At 33.4% G+C, this 18,700-nt stretch overlaps 1 protein-coding gene across 3 annotated transcripts in view; it reads left to right on the forward strand.

Moving 5' to 3' along the window:
* Positions 1-18,700, forward strand: part of LOC131843179 (uncharacterized) — a 195,316-nt gene that overhangs the window by 19,537 nt on the left and 157,079 nt on the right. The gene's annotated exons all lie outside the window — the stretch shown is intronic.

An 18,700-nucleotide genomic window follows, 5' to 3' on the forward strand; every position in this document is an offset into this window, starting at 1 on the left:
CCAGGGAGAAAGCTCCCTGGTAGTTCACAATTTGTATGTTTTGTATTCGTGTTACTTGGTATCTTCGTTATTTGGGTACCGATTGTTGATGATTCTTTTCACAATTGATAGAATTTAATCTACTTATTTGTACCGTACTAAATTTAGAAAGATTTCTTGCTTATTTTCGCCTAATAACGTTACTATAAACATAATTGTAACTCAACTTTTTTGTCAAATTATATTAATAAACATTTAGTTCCAAAATTTATTCGACAAAATATTTATTAGTTTATTGTGCTAATAGAATATGAGTAGAACGTTCCAGAATACTAATTTCTTAACATTTATATTGCACAATAAATTAACTTAAAGCAACCTCCATTAATTATGTGACTCTTGTATTTTTTACACATTGTATCCGCCCCTGCCCAATGGCCAAGGTAATTCTTTAAAGAATTTTAAATAAAGTTCATTTAGGGTTGCCATTTATAAAATCAACCATTCAGACTATCTTTGGAACTTTAGATTTTTGAGGCAGTAGTGTACAGTGGTTGATTATTATATTTATCAATACCTATATTGTATAATAAAATATGTTATGTAGTAAATTAATATATATATATATATATATGCATATGTATATCTACTGTACTAAGTTGCAACACCGGTTTGGTTATACTGTAATGGTGTTGTAATATTGAATTAAATAATAAATAAATAATTCTTTTCAAATATATGGATCTTAAAAATAAGGAATATGAAGATATAGTCTTTGAGTATACTTCTTGGATTCTCTCTACATAATGAAAAATCCGAGAAAATTTATTACACCTGTTTTTCTATGTCGTGTTTGTGGCACATACCCATAGAAATATGTTTACTTGACAATAAATAAAAAAACTATTTTCAAGCCTGAGATATTACAAAGCCACATACAGTCGTACTCATGAATACAAATGTTCGTTTGCTCGTATAAAATCAAACCCATGATCATCGGAAATTGAGGCAGTGTGTCAAACCGCTATACCACCAAGGTTATCGTAATCAGCTGAGTGATAGCTTGAACCCTGTCTATTGAAGGTTGCATTTATCAGTCTAATATTTTAGATATCTATACTTTTTATTGATTTGCATTTATTACATTACCAGTATGATACAGTGTTGCCAACAACGTTACGTGCAAAAACTACCATTTTTTTATTTAATGAAACCAAAATGCAACAAAATAAATTACAGAAATATAATTATTATAAAAAAAGGTTATGTATGCTGTTCAAAATTGCCCAAAAATAATTCCATCATACTTCACCATTAATAAATAGAAATACAAATATAGTAACCATTCTACGCAAGTTTTTTGCTCGTTCTTTTTGTGGTGAAGCAGCTTTCCGAATGAGCGGTAGATGAAAAAAATAAATATGATTATTCGAAAGTGCTTAAATTTATGTTTATTTGAATAAAGAATCTTCATTTCTATTCTATAGTTTAGTTTGATCCGAGAATATAGTTCATTTAAGCGGTACTTTCCTATCAAAATTCTGATGCCTGAGTGTTTTCAATACCAATTTTTGTACTTTTAATAGTTCGTTGATAATGGAAAGTGTATAAAAATATGTATACCTGCCCAAAATTTGCTCACTAAAATCCACTAACGACTAGAAACATTTTGCCCACGAAAAGGACGGTCGAAATCCCCAGATTTAATGGTGAAACCACAAAAATGGCAACACAGGATATAAAATCACCATTATTTTAGGACTTGTATCCAGAGCCGAAAAACATTAATAAAAAAAAATCACCATTATTATCATTAACGTTATATCGATAACAGTCACAGTTTCGTCCATGACAGCGATTGTGGTGTTTATAAAATGGCGGTCGATTAAATATGGCTGATTATGGCCATAGACCGTGGCGTGTGGAGAATTAGCACGTGTCGACTTTATATTGTCAATCTGGAAATATTCTTTCTTATTTAATGAAACAGAAATAATCTTTATGCTAACTTAATAAGTTTTGAATTTTCATATTGTTATTCTACCACTCATTCGGAACGCAGACTCATTACAAGAAGAATGAGCAAGAGACTTGCGTGTTACTCTTTTAAATGAATATTGTACAGAATTACATTATTAAGAATTTTGAGTGAGTGAAATAGATACATTCCCTAATTCCCACAATTGTGATGCTTGTGGGAAAGATCTGCATCATTTATTGATGTGTTCGCAATGCATCTAAAAGAGACTATATCATCCAATCTTTGAATGGTCTAGACTTGCGTGTATTCCATGGAATATTGGCAGATCTATCCTTCAGATATGTTTAAGTTATTCTGTCTTTTATCACATTAATTTAAGTTAATTTTATTGTTATTTAGTTGCATTTCCTATGTAAATTATGTATGTATTAAAAAAATATATATATCGAAATATTCATACCAGTTGTATAGTATCAACATCCAGACCGATACAAACAATCATATTCATGAATACAAATGTTTGTTCCGTGCCAAGAACCCGCGACCGTTAGAAGTAAAGCGGTGTGCTAAATCGCTATCACCAAGGGTGTCATAAAAGGCAATAATTTGTTATTCCAAATGAATTATTCCATTATTATTATTATTATTTATTATTTTATCCATTATTGCACTATTTAAAATAATATACAATTGGCGAGCTTAATGCCATATGACTGATTTCCTCTTATTAATTGTTTAACCAGTTGGTTATATATTTAATATTTTTTCTATTTGAGTATTTAATTGAATTAGTGCTAATTGGTGGTTTGTATTCACACACTTAAACTTAAAAATGTAAAGTAATAATAAAATTATTTAAAAGAGCAACACGCAAGTTTCTTGCTCGTTCTTCTTGTGATGAGACAGGTTTCCGAACGAGCAGTAGATAAAATAAAAATGTAATGACTATTCAAAAGTGCTTCAATGTAAGTTTATTTGAATAAATGATTTTCTATTCTATTCTATTCTATATAGCATTTTCTACCAGCTAACCATTGGGTAGAAACAGAAAGTGTTTGAATCCAATAGAATCATATAGCCTGTTTACGAGGTGTAATAATTTTTCCGCTGGATGCATTATGCCACAGAATATAATTATACAAAGATACTGAATAGGAAATTTTAAAGTAGGTAAATGTGGTGTTTTTAATAATTACAGCTCGTTACGGCTGAGTTTTGTAAGTGGCTAATTTGTTCTTATGACAGAAACGAATACATCCAATACATTGTAATCTTAGTAAGCACATTTATGTTATATTGTAACATACTTATTTGCTTTTAAATTATAACCAATCGTTTTCTGACTCTTTATGGCCTCGCTGGTCTAGAGGTTTAGCACAGCGTTTACTTCCGATAGTTGCGGGTACTATTCCTCGCACGTACAAACCTTTGTATTGATCTGTACTATTCTGTGTATTCTTCTTCTTTGGGTTGTTATTATTATTTTTATGTTTTTGACTGACTCTCCGGTGAAGTAAATACCGCTAGTAAACCGATAAATAATCGGAATTTTTTTCATTGATATCATAAAATAATCTCCCCCGCCATGTCTGTCTCTATGTTCTCTATAATCTCAAAAACTGCTGAACGTATTTTCATGCCATTTTCATACATCAATAGAATGATTCCTAAGAAAGGTTTCGGTGCAAAATTAATTGAAATACTCGTTGAAAGCCGGGGTTGTAATTTATAGACCCTCGTTCTAGTCACCCACACCATAACAGGACGTAGGCCTGTTTTTATAGAACTACTAGCTTTTACAAGCGGCTTCGCTTGCATTTTTTTTTCTATGTCCATTCTAATACTTCTAAGAACATGTGTACAAATATTCATAATGATCGGTTCATAGTTTTTGCGTGAAAGCGTAAGAAACATCCCTACTTTCATATTTATAATATTAGAAAATATTTCAAGGGAGACTGAAAATTTAATTATTTGGGATACCAGAGTAACAATGCCACAGATGTCATGTTTTAGACGTGGGTCTACTGCACGAGTTTACTCTGTATTTGGTGGCCTATGAAGTCAAACGACCTTACTTCCGATGGTCGCGGGTTCGATTCCTCGCACAGCACAAACATTTGTATTCATGAATTTGATTGTTTGTGTCGGTCTAGGTGTTTTCTATCTATAATATGTATGTATTTACGGAAAAAAATATATTTGTATCAGTTATCTAGTACCCATAACACAAGCTTTAGCTAGCTTAACTTGGGTCTAGGTGGCGCTGTGTTAATTGTATTTAGCTTTAAGTTTTAGCTTTGGTACTTATAACTCTTATATTCTAGAAAATTCGTGTCCCGCGGTTTGATATATAGTAATGACAAATTTCCCCCATAATAACGCAATATGTGTCTTTGTGGTGTACGAGACGAGATTATGAACTAAATTTCGGGTTAATTTCAATATATTAGTTTTTGTACTTACATCCATTGCAAATGTTATACCTATGGGGATTGTTATGGGTTTAGATTCGATGGTGGAAGGGATAGTTGCAGGACGGTATGGTTTTTTAGTGAATAACAATGCTACACATCCCTTAGCACCCCTCTCTGACCTGCGGACGATCTTTGAAGATTTTCCACAAGATAAAAAAGGATAGCTGAGTAACTGTTGAAAACATAATGTTGCCATCGTAGAATTAATCTGTTGTACATTTATAAAATATCACATCATATTGTCTTATTTCCAAAGTAACAATCAATATCGTAGATGTCATATTTTAGACGTGGGTCTACTGCACGAGTTTACTCTGTACTTGGTGGCTTATGGAGTCAAACGACCAACAGCATATCGTAATGACAAATTTCCCCCATAATAACGCAATATGAGTCTTTGTGGTATCCGAGACGAGAATATGAACTAAATTTCGGGTTAATTTCAATATATTGGTATCTATATAAGTATATACAATCCCTATAGCTTTGATATTTACAATAGTAGGAAGCTTCTGTTCTAAACATCAACCTAACTTAACTTACTACTTAAAACATTAGCTATCTGCGAGTGATAGTTCCGTCAAAATAAGTCCAACCATTTCAAAGATTAGCAAGAACAAACAGACAGACAGATATTTTAATACTTTTTTTATGTTATTGCTAGCTGTACCCGCGACTTCGACCTCGAGGAATTTAATGTTATTTTTCTAAAATAAAAGTAGCCTAAGTTACTCCTTATTACATCAACTACCTGCCAATAAAAGTACCATCAAAATCGGTCCAATCATTTCAGAGATTAACCGGAACAAACAAACAGACAGAAAATGTTAAAAATGTTATTTTGGTGTATGTACCGTATTTATATTCATATGCATGTAGTAAAAAACAGTATTTCAATATTACAAACAGACACTCCAATTTTATTTATATGTATAGATTTACTTTCATATAGATGTAGTTAAAAGCAGTTAATTTGAAATTACAAACAGACATTTCAACTTTATTTATTTATTATATACATAGATTCGCTCTCTGCCCTAAGTACCTATACTTTCGCTATTGGAGCAAATAATTCGAACCGAACATTTCTAAGATCAATTCAATTCTTACATAAACAAGTGAGCGAGAAAAGGTCAAAATAAACAGCTGGCCATCGTAATAACCACTTCCGTAAATGAAGGGTGAACGACATACATACACACTTAGTAATTTCTATCTACATATATAACAGAAAATATTACTGATCGTCTGTATGTACATGGAAATGAAGATGATTTATAAAAAAAACTATTATTGGGGAATTTTTATTAATGTATTAGAACCCAAAACAATGGTTGAAAATTTTGTTTCTCCTTATGCGCAAATCCCAGAAACGGCTTGATCTTATTGCGTGCGATTTGCATGAATGTATTGTATTATTGGTAAGTTACTCGTAAAATAATTATTATTGGGAGATTTTTATTAATATATTATAATAGAACCCAAAACAATGGTAAAGAACATTTTTGTCTATATTTATGCGCGCTAATCTCAGAAATGGCGTGACCGATTTGCGTGCGGTCATTATTGTATGGTTAAAAGCTTCGCGTAAAATTCAGTGTTTATTGATTTCAATCAGTATATAAACAAAAAAGTTATGTGTATAAAGTCGCCGGCACAGCTAGTATACGTAATACACTCTCGCTCTCCGCTGTGAATTGCTACTTAGTTCCTACATAAGTGCTATCAATTTACTGAAACATATATTATCACACGAAATAACGTAATGTTTTAACGCAATAAAGGAATGGATTAATATATATTTATTGTGGGGGTTTAAGACGAATTATTTATCTATATAAATAACTAGCTGACGCGCGCAGCTTCGTCTGCGTTTCATTTCCTCAACTTTTGCAATATTTTTCACATTTCATGGCAGCTCCGCTCCTATTGGTCGTTGATTATTGTTGTATAGCGTAAAGCCTTCATCAATAAATGGACTATCTAACACAAAAATATTTTTTCAATTCGAACCAGTAGTTCCTGAGATTAGCGCGTTCAAACAAACAATCAAACTCTTCAGCTTTATGATATTAGTATAGTTTTACATACTTAAATAATTATTATTATATGTACGAGAATTGAACTCCTAGCTGTACCATCAGACTAAAATCGTAAACCTCAGGATTATGTATATAAATAATAAAAAATATATACTTATAATTTAAAATAGTTATATATATATATTATATGAGGTTGTAACCTTAAGGCAGGCTTTGGCCTCCAACTGCTACATAAGTCCTTCCGCGAGTTTGGAGTACCATCTACACAGGCCCTCCTATCGTTCGGTGAAGCTGTAAAGGCCAGCTGCGGCGACTAGCATTAGAATATTAAAAAAAAATCCTTTGCACTGAAACATATCTTAGTAAAGAAGAAAGTGAGCTGCTTGGCAGCTTTCATACATAAGGCAGAAGTAATCAAGCAGATGTTTTTTTACCAACCTCACCTACTTGAGTTCCATTAATATTTCATGGAGCTCCCTATGCCGTTAAAAATGTTAACTTTTGCTATTAACTCCAGATAACTCCAGATATGACCGCATTTAATTCAATATCAGAACCTAATCATAATAATCCTAATCATTATTTAATTGATTTATATTATTTTGTTTAATTCCACTACCATTAGCATGTGTGAGACCACAAATATTCGGTCCAAATAATGCAAGCGAATTAATCCTTACAAAACACGAAACAGAACTTCACCATCACATAATGACAGCGGAATTAAATAAAATAAAATGGACTTTATTTTATTTAATTCCGCTATCATTAGAATGTGTGAGACCATAAATAATCAGTTGGGAAACCTGACCACCGCTACCAAACTAATGCTAATGATAGCGGAATTAAACAAAATAATATAAATGCATTAAGTAATGAAATGGATTTCGACAAAATAATACCTATTTCGAAAAAAGAAACTAATATCATTAGCGTCGGACAGTGTACGAGCTGACCTGAAGCAAGCCGGATCGATAGCACTAATTTTGCAGTCTTGTTTGTTGTAGTTGTACGCTGTGATTAGAGACTTTACTTGTAATTAATGTTACTATGTTAGTTCAGGAAATTATACGTTGAACCTTTGTTACGTTACAATACTCGAAAGCTACTTCAGTAATAGTCGAAACAAAGAGACAACTAGTCGGCGACTTGTGTATTGCACTGGTAATAGGACTACACACTAATAATAGGAAAAATTGCAAAACATGACGCTACTAGGAGTTTACTACCCGACTTCGACTTCAAAGGTCAAGAATTCGAATTCACATCAAAACCATTTTTATGTGTAAATATTTAATTCTGACAGACTGGTAAAGTTCTATATTTTATTGAAATAGATGTGATTTTGCGAAAGTCCGTTTCATCACTTGAGGTCACAGATATTATTTTGTTTAATTCCGCTACTATTAGCATGTGTGAGACCACAAATATTCAGTTTGGTAGCGGTGCTCAGGTTCCCGTTTTCTCCTATTTGATTCGGCTAATGGTTGTAAATTAAAATAAAATGTAAAAGTGACTTTAATTATAATAAAAATGTATAATTGTGATGACCTAACTTAATAATTATTTGCTATAGATTTCATTGTAAGTTCAGGTCCATTGTAGTAATGATATTGTCAGCTAAATAGAATGTCAGCTATGTAGAAAAAGAGGACAGTTTTGGATGTAGACAATAATAAAAACATCATGTCGAATTACAACTCTATAAAATATACGGTAAAAAATTGTATTAGTACATTAGTAATGCTGATAGAATTTCGTGTCCATTACGGATATATTTTTTCATTCAAAATAAATGCAAATATTCTGTAGGATTATATATCTTGGCCTTTGGCCTTTTATAACATCTGTTGCCGCTACGGTTATAGTATGATTTGGAAGGTATCATATGGAATCTACGATCCCATTTACATGCAGTGAAGAAATTTTATTATGATACATATGTATACATATTTTTTACATAATTTAATGGTACCACGTTATAATATTCCTTTACTATTGTAAAATATACTATACTAGCTTTTGCTCGCGGCTTCGCTCACGTTAATTTATCCCCTTAGGGAGGGGTGGAATTTATAGAAATACTTTCTTAGGGGATGCTTACGTCATAGTAGCTTTATGCATGCAAAGTCTCAACCCGATTGGTTTAAAATTGACAAAGTTTCATACAAACTGTCATCCCCTATTTTATCCCTTTGGGGGTAGAATTAATCAAAATCCTTTCTTAGTGGATGCCTACGTCATAACATCTACCTGCAAGCCAAATTTCAGCCCGATCCGTCCAGTGGTTTGGACTGTGCGTTGATACATCACTATGTCAGTCACCTATGAGTTATATATATTTAGATAACTGATACTATGCTCCCGCGGGGAATGCAGATAATTTATACTAAATATAATATATGAACAACATCACAGACATCATTTCGTCACGTAACTCCTGTGCACGTTTACCAACCTCAAAACACTTAGCATTGTACGAAACAATCTGTTAAATTTCCTTAATTTGGGTGTTTAACTTTTTTTAATGTGTGGGAAATCATTAAAAGTCCGAGGAAGGACTTTGGAGAGGTGATAAGGGGGTGTGCGGGATTCTTATCGACTAAACTACAAGATATACCTCCGAGCGTCACTGCTGAAGCCGCGAGGACACGTTAGTATTCTACCGCTACTCTAGCGGCGTTGGTCCGGCCTGCAGTTCATCTATAAAGGCCCCATCTCATTGTCAGGGCGATCTATTTCGCCCTACTCAATTAAACCAAACTTAAAACAGGTTTTCTTTGTTTTTTGTTACATATAACATTGTTATATTTCGTATTGTCTATAATGTCACTCAGCTCACACATTTTGATGAATTCATAAGGTATCTATTGGCTTTAATAATAGTGTATACTAAATGACAACATATTAAGTAAATAATTAGTTTATTAGCATACAACGTTATAATTTAATTTTCTCATTGCTTTCTTGATTTAATTGATTGATTTTAGAAATATGAAAGCGTAGCGGTTTTTGTATTGATTGCCGCATGCATTCTTATGTAAAATGTGAATACTATAACTATCAGATGGCAATTGTAAGTAGCTTTGACGTAGTCTAGTGTTTTGAGTAGTCATGCTCACTAAAATGTCCAGACTTGTGGCGGCGTGGTGGGCCGGGTCATTGGGCTCCCTAAAATATGGTCGAGCGCAGTGATGGCTGGCTCATCCGTCATACTCGTGAACGGGTACTGCTTGTAGGGACTGGTCTGCTCTAATCACTATGACTGATTTCCTCATATTAATTGTTTAACCAGTTGGTTATATATTCAATAATTTTTCTATTTGAGTATTTAATTGAATTAGTGCTAATTGGTGGTTTGTATTCACACACTTAAACTTAAAAATGTAAAGTAATAATAAAATTATATAAAAGAGCAACACGCAAGTTTCTTGGTCGTTCTTCTTGTGATGAGACAGCTTTCCGAACGAGCGGTAGATTAAAAAATGTAATGACTATTCAAAGTGCTTCAATGTAAGTTTATTTGAATAAATGATTTTCTATTCTATTCTATTCTAGTGTATACTAAATAATATCTATAATTTGCATAAGCTGTTGATTACCTAAATAAAAAAACGTAAGTGTTTTAAGGTTGGTTCTCGCCTCTCTCATAAAATCCTATACATTATTTTAATTTGGGTGTCTAATTTACTTTATATCTAACGTATATGTATATATATCTTATCTGTGATCATTTAATTTCATTTCATTCGTAGTATTTTGACTGATTTTTGTAGATCTAAAATCTTATCTTTACGGACCCTCATAACTCCCGTGATAATTTAATGTACCATCATTCCTTAAGGCTAGGCTCATCTCATGCCTCCGTATCCTGTAATATCGGTTTGACACATTCGAGCCGCTGCTCATTCCGACCACGTGGTGTCGTGAGCGGTTTTTCTTCTGGCAGTAAGCCAGATGCAACAAGTTTATCTGCGACCTTCGCAGTTCGTCATTTTTTCATTACAAGTTCACGGCCGTCTGTCACTCGCAGTGTTGTCAGTTTGGTTTTATAAACGACGCGTTTAACTTTAAGAGTTTAGGTGCCATCCACATATTACGTAGCATCCATTTTAGTCATATTTTTAGTTTATGTATATTTAAATTTTATTTATACGATATATACGACCACGGTGGTCTAGCGGTTTAACACACCATCTTACTTCCGATGGTCGCGGGTTCGATTCCTCGCACAGCACAAACATTTGTACTCATGAATATGATTGTTTGTGTCGGTCTGGGTGTTTTCTACATATAATATGTATGTATTTACGGAAAAAAAAACTACGTATTTGTATCAGTTATCTAGTACCCATAACACAAGCTTTAGCTAGCTTAACTTGCGTCTAGATGGTGCTGTGTTAATTGTATTTAGCTTTAAGTTTTACCTTTTGTACTTATAACTTTTGTATTCTAGAAAATTCCATTATCATTCATTAGTTTGAAATATCTACCATTTACTAGTTATCATCGAGTTAAGTTGCATATATTCTTTAGTCTGAACTTTCCTAGTTCTATCTTTAGATTTTTATTATACATCATTGTTCTTTAATCTGATTTGACTCTAATCAATATCAAGGGCAATTTAGACTTTATTTTGCGATCTTGACATCTTGTTTTCGAGCGAGAATAGACATCCAATTTATAGACGTGAATACATAAAAGACAAATTGACATTTTGTTCCGGAAAATATTGAGGATGTTGGAATAAAAGATGAGTTGATATATTCACGAATCTATGATGTATACTTACTTATATATAATACTAGCTGTTCCCGCGACTTCGTCCGCGTGAAATTTACCTTTATTATTCTAAAATAAAAGTAGCCTAAGTTACTCCTTATTACATCAGCTACCTGCCAAAAAAAGTCCCGCCAAAATGGGTCCAGACATTTCAGAGATTATCCGGAACAAACAGCAGACAGAAAATAATTATAAAAAATGTTATTTTGGTGCATGTACCGTATTTATATTCATATGCATGTAGTAAAAATGGTAATTTCAATATTACAAACAGACACTCCAGTTATATTTATATGTATAGATATACATAACCTTTAGGATTCCTAGACTGTAAGATGCCATTATTACCTGGGATATAAATAATGCGGACCCATATCAAAGCAAGATCCTCTTAAATCTATGTAAGCTTTTCTCTGAGACTCCAGTCGTGTTCAAGATTTACTATGATAATGTTGATAGTAGAGTTTTACTTTTAAATTGAAAGGTAATCCTGTACATATTATAAAACAATGTCTCCTGCTACGTCTATCTGTATGTTTGCTATAATCTCAAAAACTGAACGATTTTCACCGACCAACAGAGTGATTTCTGAGTAAGGTTTTAGTGTATAGTTAGTTATTTGGGTAAATTTTTATATCTATACATATAAATAAAATTGGAGTATCTGTTTGTAATATTGAAATAGCTGTTAGTTATGAGGTAAAGCCTAGATTTTAAAGACATATACAGGTAGCTGGACATACATTAATTTAATCATTTATGTACTACTAGCTGTGCTTTCGCGTGTATAATATTAGTAAGACTAAATTAGTGTATTATTTTGAAAAGTCTTTTTCAATCAATAATAATATTTATGTAATTGTGTACGTGTATATTGGACACAATTACCGTATTTAGATTCTCGTTTGGGCCGAGTGTAGTCCGCCTAGCTCCTTCCAGAAACATCGAAGGCTCCTAATGTTCACTGGCTTCACGGAGCGATCTATCCATACTCACAAACTTTCGCATTTATAATATTCATAAGAGTTAGAGAAGAAATTTATGCATTTTTAGTTCATTTTTGCCATATTTTTATTTTTTATTTCGCAACAGAGAAACATGGGACGTAAAGCAACCCCGCTATATAGAGACATCTCGCAGCAGCTATATGTGTCAGTCTCACTTAGACATATGAAAAGAGGTTTATTGCAGAAAAATTGTCGCACTGGAGTTTATGGCAATAGCTATAAAAGAGAGACATAACCTCGAATTATGCTTTAAAATATGCAATTTCTTAAGAGATCTATCTTTTCTTTTACCTGGCCCTAGTCCCAATTATTTCGGTGCGGTCGTCTCGTCAATCTTCACCTGAGTTTTGGTTGTCTGGGGTGTGAATTCGGCGTTTCTAAAGTCCCTATTTTTTTTTAATTGATGATTACTGAATGATGCTGTCGTCTCGCTAATGGTTTACGTTGGCGGTGTACTAGTAGAGGATGATAAGATGAACATGAGGTTAATGATCCTCCCACCCCATTGTCACATAATGTCACAGTATGCTAACTCCCTCCCACCCCCTTGGCCCACAATGTCACAGTATGCCAACTCCCTCACGACCCCTTGTCACTTAATGTTTCAGTATGCCAACTCCCTCATACTCCCTTGTTACACAATGTCACAGTATGCCAACTGCCGCACGCCCCCTCGTCACACAAGGTCACAGTATGCCAAGTCCCTTCTACCTCCTCGTCACACAATGTCACAGTATACCTCCCTCCTACCTCTTTAACGTGTCACGTAATTAATGTTCCCTTATCGACGATAGAAATAGGACTTCTATACATGTGGACCACGTGGAAGGTATCGCGAGATAGTTACTATTAAATAAGTCTACATTGACCATTCTCATTTCAAGCTTTCATGTATGTTGCATCACTTGTTAATCTAACCGTGCAGATGAAAGATAAGATCAAATATGTATATTCGATTGCACTGACGGCAGCCATTTCTGAATTGCAGTGCTCTGTGCCAGTATGTACCTATTAATATATACGTCGGAACTCTACCATCTGTGAATTGTTACGCAAGCGTTCTTAAGATGCCGTTACTCAATAGGGTTGCCTTGGGGGAAAGGGGATTGTTAGTAATGTGGACTAATGATCCCATTGCTAGCAATGTACCATGTCAGATCGACCTCCACGCGGTTCCCCCTGGAAACCATCGTGATACATTCCCGGTGAATTTGTCACGTTCGGCTAACTGATCTGACTTTATGTTCATATTATCATCCTCTACTGGTGCCCCGCCAGCGTAAACCGTTAGCGCAGGCGGGTGCATCATTCCATTATCATCCTTTAAAAAAAAAATAGGGTTGCCTTGGGGGAAAGGGAATTGTTGGACAGGTTGATCTCCACGCGGTTCCCCCTGGAAACCATCGTGAAAAATTGTTGGTGAATTTGTCACGATGGGCTAACTGACCTGACCTTATCATCTTATCATCCTCCATTGGTGCCCCGCCAGCGTATAAATCATTAGCGCAGGCGGGTGGAACATTACATTATCATACATAAAAAAAAATAGCGTCGCCAGTTATCAAAAAAATCCCTCTTATCTTGTTATCTCTACAACCAAAAATATCTTAACAGCTAGCAGCTTGGCAGCTGAAGTAGGCGAGACTGCGTTACCCATGAAAACGACATTTTTCAAAGTATTCCAAACCTTTCTTCGGTTAAAACACAAGTAAGCGCTAGTAATAAAAACAAACCAAAATCAGTTAGAAATTGACGAAATAGACACATCAAGAAATACTATCGAATTCGTAACTTACTTGTTTTAAAGTCGAATACCGTGCTAGGTATATTTTTAATAGAGGTAGTTATGATTTTAAAGAGGCATACACAGAAGTCATACATAAATTTAATAATTTATTTGACGACCTTGGTGGTCTATCGGTCTAGCACACCGCTTTACGTCCGATGGTCGCGGGTTCGATTGTTGTATTAATGAGTATGATTGTTTGTATCGGTCTGGGTGTTTTCTATGTATAATATGTATATATTTACGAAAAAAATTATCTATATACTTGTACCTATTAGTTATCTAGTAACACAAACTTTAGTTAGCTTAACTTGGGACTAGATGGCGCTGTGTGAATTGTCCTGAGATTATTATTATTATTATTTACCATTCACACATCAAGAAATAAATCTAACTCGTAACTTCCTTTTTTTCAAGTCGGTTAAAAGGCAAAGGATACGTTGTCAGCCCTTTAACGAACTACTGCAAACATAGGCTGGTGAAGTTATAATGTTCTAGAATTAGTCGTTTGTTGTTCAAATGACAACGAACTCCGCTGGCGCAGCGCCAGAACTGTTTGGCAGTTTGTTTTACTACTAGTCCGCCGGTAGTAAATAGAGTACTCGGAGTTTGTTTACACTAGTCTGTATATGTATGTTACGTTATAGTTATATTATATACAGTGATCATATCAAATCAAATCAAAATATCTTTACCCATGTACCTACGTCTGTAATAAACCTTTGTTATAGACTCATATGATATCTCAAATCTACCGTCAGTTCGGAATGTTTTAGAACTAAGAAGAACTGACGGTAGATTTGAGATATCATAAAATTCTGTTATAGACCTACATGATCAGTGATCACATCAAATCAAATCAAAATATTCATGTAGGTCTATTACAGACTCTTATGATATCTCAATTCTACCGTCAGTTCGGAGTGCTTTATAGCTAAGAAGAACTGACAAGAAACTTAGCTTTTTATTGTTTTCAAATGAGCTTGTACAAGTTTCTGCGTTCTATATCTTAAATTATCTTTATTTACTTTTTATTTCGTTCTACTATTAACAGATTAAAAATTATTTTGACTACAAAAAGTCGGAACTGTAGTCATACGTAGACTATACGCGAGTTACTTGCTCGTTCTTCTCATCAAGTGAATTATAAATTTTTGAATAAAAACACTTATAAAATAAACTTTTAGATTTATTAAACTCACTGAATAAAGTATATAATTCTTTTCATAATTGGCTATGCATAAAAAAGAGCTCCACCGATGTGAGCGTGGCTCTGAAATTATGAATGGTATATAAATCTTCTCATAATTGGCTATGCATAAAAAAGATCTCCACCGATAAGAGCCTGGCTCCAAAATTATGAATGAATGAATAAATAATTTTGACTCCTGTAATTTGTCTGGCGTAATAAATAAAATAGAACTAAATAAAAATCACTTATAAAATCATCATCTACATCATCATCCCCTTTATTTGTGACGTAATATGTTTCTTTCTTACATTTATCCCTGTTCGCAGTCATCTCGTTATTTACTCCCTTTCTTATTATACCATCTTTCACACAGTCCATCCACCTCTTTTTCGGCTCTTATAACCATCCACATTCATATGTAACACCTTCCTTAAGATATAATATTCATTCCTACGAATTACATGAAAATCACTTATGAAATAAAGTATTTTTTAATTCTTCTCACAATTGGTTATGTATAAAAAATAACTCCATCTATAAGAGAGTGGCTCTTGAATTATGAATGAATGAAAGACTAAAATAAACTTTTGAATGCACTGAGCTTTGGGAAACTTCGCTGAATCAATGGCGAGACAATAAAAGCGCAGGGGTGGCACTTGTTGCATGAAAGCAACCTTGGCACGAGGAACTGGGTCACTGGAGTAGGGTCACCACCTGTTGGAGAGATTGGGGACTAGCGTTGAGGGAGAGAGATGCATGCTTCAATGGAATAGTTCAGTGCGCCCCGAACATGAGGTTATTGCATTTTGTTATTGACACATATGTGTGTTTTATTATTTGCCTCGTCGGTTTAGCGGTTTTAGCTTTACTTCCGATGATCGCGGCTTCGATTCCTCGCACGGTAGATACATTTGTATGAGTATGATTGTTTGTATCGGTCTGGGGGTTTTCTATGTATTTAAAAATAATATAATCTGTCCGTGTAAACTAGTTGTTACCTAGACTTCGTCCGCGTTGAATTCAACTGTTTTTTTTTTACAAATGAAATTTCTGAAAAAGGTAGTCTAAGTTACTTCTTATAAGATTAGCAATTTGCGAGTGAAAGTCATAATCGGTTCAGCCGTTTCAAAGAAAAAACAAACAGACAGATAGACAGACAAAAGAATATATAAGAAGGCACTGTTTATACTTTTCATATGCGTTTTGTGAAAAGCTGTTAATTTGAAATTACAAACAGACGAAACGATTTTAGTCAGTATTCGTACAATCAGATAAAATTGTCAGCGCTATGAATTTTAAGTTGTTTTTTACAAAATAATTATATTAATTATTATTATATTATTATATATTATAATTATTATATTATATTATCGTTTACAAACTCTTCAATTTTACAATAAGCTCTTTAGAATAGACTCTGGTAGTTTGTTGTAAAACCCTATTACCATAAAACAAATTACCAACTTTAGTTAAACAAATAGTTAAAAACAGATATAAAATAAATCTATACATATAAATAAAATTGGAGTGTCTGTTTGTAATATTGAAATAACCATTTTTTACTACACGTGTATAAATATAAATACGGTACATACACCAAAATAATATTTTTTACAATTTTTGTCTGTCTGTCTGTTTGTTTCGGCTAATCTCTGAAATGGCTAGACCGACCGGCAAGTAGCTGATGTAATAAGGAGTAACTTAGGCTACTATTATTTTAGAAAAATAAAGTTAAACTCCACGCGGATGAGGTCGCGGGTGTAGCTAGTACACAATAAAAACAGTCAATTTGAGAGCTCCATTTACCAAGTCGGTTATTAATAGCTCCCAACAGCTCCATATATATTAATAACAAGCGAAAAACTTACGCGAATATCTTGGGAATAAATAAAAATAACACTTCATATTCGTTTCGGGGAACAAAACATCAGTTTTCATTTTTGCAGCTTCATTTCATTACATACTATAAAACAAAGTCGCTGTTGCTGTTTGTCCGTCCCTAATTCCCTATGTATGCTTAAATCTATAAAACTACGCAACGGATTTTGAGGCGGTTTTTTTAATAGATAGAGTGATTCAAGAGGAAGATTTATGCATATAATACATGTACACCCGTGCGAAGCCGGGTCGAGTAGTTAGTTACCAGATAAATCTCGGTCGATTTTTATTTTGATATTTTGCATCTGGTTCATAATTCGATGGGCGCGGTTTCGATTCCTCGCACGGTACAAACATTTGTTTTCATTAGTATGATTGTTTGTATTGGTCTGAGTGTTATCTATGTATATTATGTATGTATTTATAAAAAAAATGTATCTAGAAATCTATAACAGGTTTCCAGTACCCATAACAGAAGATCTTAATTACTTGGGTCAATTTTTCTGTTATTCTAAAACCTTTTACAAATAAGTTTTATAAAAAGATTTTTTGAAATTAATAATATAACTCGAAAGAAAACGGACAAAGTTCAACGGGCAGAGTTAACTTTTTTTTACTTAATTTTTATTTATTTCATTAATCACAACAATAAAGGAAGGCTATTTTTAATGTTTATGATGAAGTGGCTCCATTCTCCTAACAATTGTTTGCGCCGCTTAAATGACGACTTTGAAAGTAAATAAGGCTTAAAATCAAAAGCTCCTGAAACATTTTTTATTGCATTTTACGAGGACTTTCTGAAAGCACCCCACTTAATTGAATGAGTCGACTTGGGGTAATATTTTTTAACGGAATCATTTTTGTCTCTACTTCTACTCCGTAATGTAAAGTTGTAGATAAAATAGTGTTATTATTAGTTATATATAAATCTCGTATATATACATTACATGGATACATTGTACATAAAGGGAAGACAAGATAGTGTTGTATCAGGCTACAGTAGTACATCAATTTTTTTTAAATGGCATATATATATATAATTTTACGCAATACTATTATTCAAATATCTTAAAATAGTAATGGTTTATTATAAACCTAGGAAAATTATTAAATCATTGTACTTTAACAGTATAAAAATAGGATTCCTACCGGCGGATATAAACAGAGTAGAGAATTGTATTCGTTAAGAAACGATTATGGTTAATTCCTGGAGAATTAGTCACGAAGGGATAACCGACGTAACTTTATGTTCATCCTATCATCATCACTGGTGTCCGGTAAGCGAGTGAATGATAATGGAATAGTACTCTCGCCACCGATAGCGAGAGTACTATTCCATCATTAATAAAAAAATCAGTCTGAGCCAAAATTTGAACCCATAGAGATGCTATCATATTCTCTTACTAAAGTCGTATCAGTTAAAAAGAGTTAAACTTTACTCACGCCATAAGTCTAAATATGTAACAAAAAAATACACAATTATTATAGATCATACATTATATACATTACTAGCTTTTGCCCGCGGCTTCGCTCGCGTTAATTTATCCCCTTGGGTATAGAATTAATTAAAATCCTT

This window comes from Achroia grisella, unplaced genomic scaffold (assembly GCF_030625045.1).
Source record: "Achroia grisella isolate CSIRO2021 unplaced genomic scaffold, CSIRO_AGI_Agris_v1 utg283, whole genome shotgun sequence".
Classification (NCBI taxonomy): Eukaryota; Metazoa; Arthropoda; class Insecta; order Lepidoptera; family Pyralidae; genus Achroia; species Achroia grisella.